This window comes from Phyllostomus hastatus, unplaced genomic scaffold, assembly GCF_019186645.2.
Source record: "Phyllostomus hastatus isolate PE091 unplaced genomic scaffold, TTU_PhHast_1.1 phas_scaffold_501, whole genome shotgun sequence".
Classification (NCBI taxonomy): domain Eukaryota; kingdom Metazoa; phylum Chordata; class Mammalia; order Chiroptera; family Phyllostomidae; genus Phyllostomus; species Phyllostomus hastatus.
Window position 1 is genome coordinate 1,631,615 of NW_025334033.1, and position 3,289 is coordinate 1,634,903.

A 3,289-nucleotide genomic window follows, 5' to 3' on the forward strand; every position below is an offset into this window, starting at 1 on the left:
CTGGTCAGGCAAAAGATTCCCCCAAGAGTTTATACATCTGTGTTTGATAGTCTTAAATAAATACAAGGCCAAAAGTAGTGAGGTATGTTCAATTTACTTGAGGATTTCTACATTTGAATCAAAAACTTTATTGACATTATGCACAACTTTTTTATGTACTTGTTTCTACTGCTCTATAAATAAAAGCTGCTCAGTTAAAAGAAACTAATGCCTATGTTATTTTGCCCTGTGGTTCTCTAGAAACCTTTCTAATGAGAGCTCTAGCTTTCTCTGTATAAACAAATCAATAGCATTATTTTCTAATGCTTTGTTATTCACCTAGGTGGAAATTTCTTCTTCTCCTTTTCATTCTTTTTATTCATATCCTCACCTAAAGATATTTTTTCATTCCTTTTAGAGAGAGGGGAGGGGAGGGAAGAAGGGAGAGAAAGAAACATTGATGTAAGTGAAATATGGATTGGTTGCTTCCCACCCCGTACCCAGACTTTGGATCAAACCCACAACCCAGGTATGTGCCCTGAGCGGAATCTAACCTGCAACATTTCAGCTATTAGATGGCATTTGAATCAATGGAGACACACCAGCCAACACGGAATTTCCTTTTACTTAATCATTGCTAAATACGCCCTCCATTAAATACTGTATTGGGCTACTGCAACACCACAGTCTTCTGGTTTTACTCCTATTCTCTGGGAATTCTTTCCCTGTATCAGTTTCCTGAGTTTCCTGTGTTCAACCACACAGTGTTCTTCACAATTCCGCCTGCGGCCTATTCTTACTCTATATTCTGTCCCTAGGCGGCATCCATTCCCATGGCTTTAATTACCATCTAAGACGTAGGTGCTCTCAAAGCTGAAGTACTATTTCTTGAGTTCCTGATCTACAAATCTAACTGCCCACTGACTTGAATGCTTCACAGGCATCTCCCACTCAACAAGACTAAAACTAAATCAATCATCTCCTCTGGAAACCTGCTTTTCTCTCCAAGTCCCCAGTCACAATAAGTAGCATCAGTATTTATTATGATGCTCTCCTCTAAATCTGGGAGTAATAAAGGACTCCTTCATATCCCTAATATCCAATATTCAATTCATCAGCAAGTCGCATTAATTTCACATTGTAAACACCTCTTCAATATGTCCCCTTATTTTATTCCATAACAAAATCATTCCTGTCTAAGGCTTCACATGTCATCTTAGTAATAGAATATTAACTGGCTGATGTGGCTCAGTGGAATAGAATATTAAGTCATCTATGTGGTCTTCTGACTTCAAAGCTTGTTTGTCTTCATTCTCTTTACCTACATTTTAGTAATAGATCTTTATAAATATAGGAGTGCATTTATTTTGTTTAAACCCTTCACATACTTTTTCTACTGCTCTTAAAATACTAATTCCTTTGCAAAGTTTTTTATGCCATCCAAGATGTGGCTCCCATCGCGTCCCCCAGACTCAGAGAACATGCTCTCTCCTTGCAATTCCAAAGCGAATTTTGTTCTCTTTTATTTGCTTGAAAACTTTAGAATCTCTCATCTCTGAGGTTCTACACTGGCTAATCATTCTGCCTACAACATTTGTTCTGCATCCTTTGTCTATTATCACCTATTCTTCAAATCTCAGTTTCAATATCATTTTACCAGGGAGGACTTCCTAGGGTCTGGATGCAGGAGAGTTCCTTTCATTGTATATTATTATACACTCTCTATTACCACTTTGTAACATTAATCATGCCCACAATATCTTATTCAATGTATGTTTTCCTCTTTCCATTATAAGTTTCACATGGGGAGGGGCTGTGTCCTCATGTTTATGGTTATAACACCAATAATGTCTGTATAGAAAATGCCCAATAAATATTTATCATTAAGTAAATAAATAGCCCTGACTGGTATGGCTCAGATGGTTTGGCATCATTCCACAAAGCAAGACATTGCTAGTTAGATTCCCATTTGGAGTACATGCCTAGGTTGCGGGTTCAGTCCTCGGTCAGGGCACGTACAAGAGGCAACCTATCCATATTTCTCTCTCACAGCAATGTTTCTCTCCCTCTTTCTCTCTCCCTTCCCCTCTTTTTAAAAATAAATAAATAAAATCTTAAAAAATAAATGAGTGAAAAAAGTTAGCAAGAGTAAAACAAATTAACAACAGGCATAGTTTATTGAATAATATCTAAGCATTCTTTTTCACATTCAATCCAAAGTCATAGGATTAAAGAACTTCCTTTTTCTTTCTTCTTTCCTCTTCTCAATTAATTTTATCTTTCTGTATCTCCTTAATTCTCTACAGTGAAACCTGATGCGTTCCTTTTACAAGGTTAGGCTAATTCAAATCTTGAGCCAGTCTCTGCTGAGGCAACCTGCAAATCCCTAGTGTCAGCCCTCTCTGATACTCCTAGGTCTCATGAACTCTACACTACAATCCTCTGTTGGCTCAGGAGCCTTCTCCACTGCTGAGCAAACCCATGATCCATACACCAGGAGATAGATCTCAAATCACAATATGCTCTGTGCTTGGTTTCCTCACTCCCTAGGACTTTATTTCTGCATATATTCTTCCTCATTCATCTTAATAAGCTGCCTGGTACTTCAGTCTCCTGAAGGCATATCAGGACAGGAGGACATTATGATGGTAAAATAACTAATGGGGCTCTGCACTTTTCACTGTGTTGCAGAAGAGCCCTCTGGGAGGGCCACAAGAGAAATTTTCCTATAATCTCAGATTAGTTGTGTTTCTTCTAAGCAATGAAATTATTTTACTTTGACATATGTGCACTATGCATCATAAAACTGACCATGTATCCCTATTTGTCTTTTAAACATTTTGGTTCACATTACTCTCCAGTTTATCTTTGCTTATAAATTTTTGGAGTGTCACTATTTTTCAAAAATTAATTTGGGACTGAATATTATTTTGCTACTTCTAGAGAATATGATTTTCTCCTGTCTCTGAACAAGAGATAATGAAATACAGCTCTGAGCTGTGGCAGACTCCAGCCAGCAGAACCTGTATGTTGTGACTGAAGACGAAAACAAATGCACAGGCCACAGCAATCCTGTGGAGAAAATGGGATGGTATGGTACTCTCTTAAGATGAGAGTCCTGTGGCCACTTCTCTCAAGGGGAGAGTGCCCTGACCCTTGCCTGGACAGGCTTTTATTGTTTTTCTCAGCTTTTATATCAAAGCAGGATTTATTATCTATTACATAGAATATTATTGTCCACATTTTAGGTACAATCAAGGAAATGAAAATAACATATGCAGAAGGGAAAGACAATGAGCTGACTAGCTCT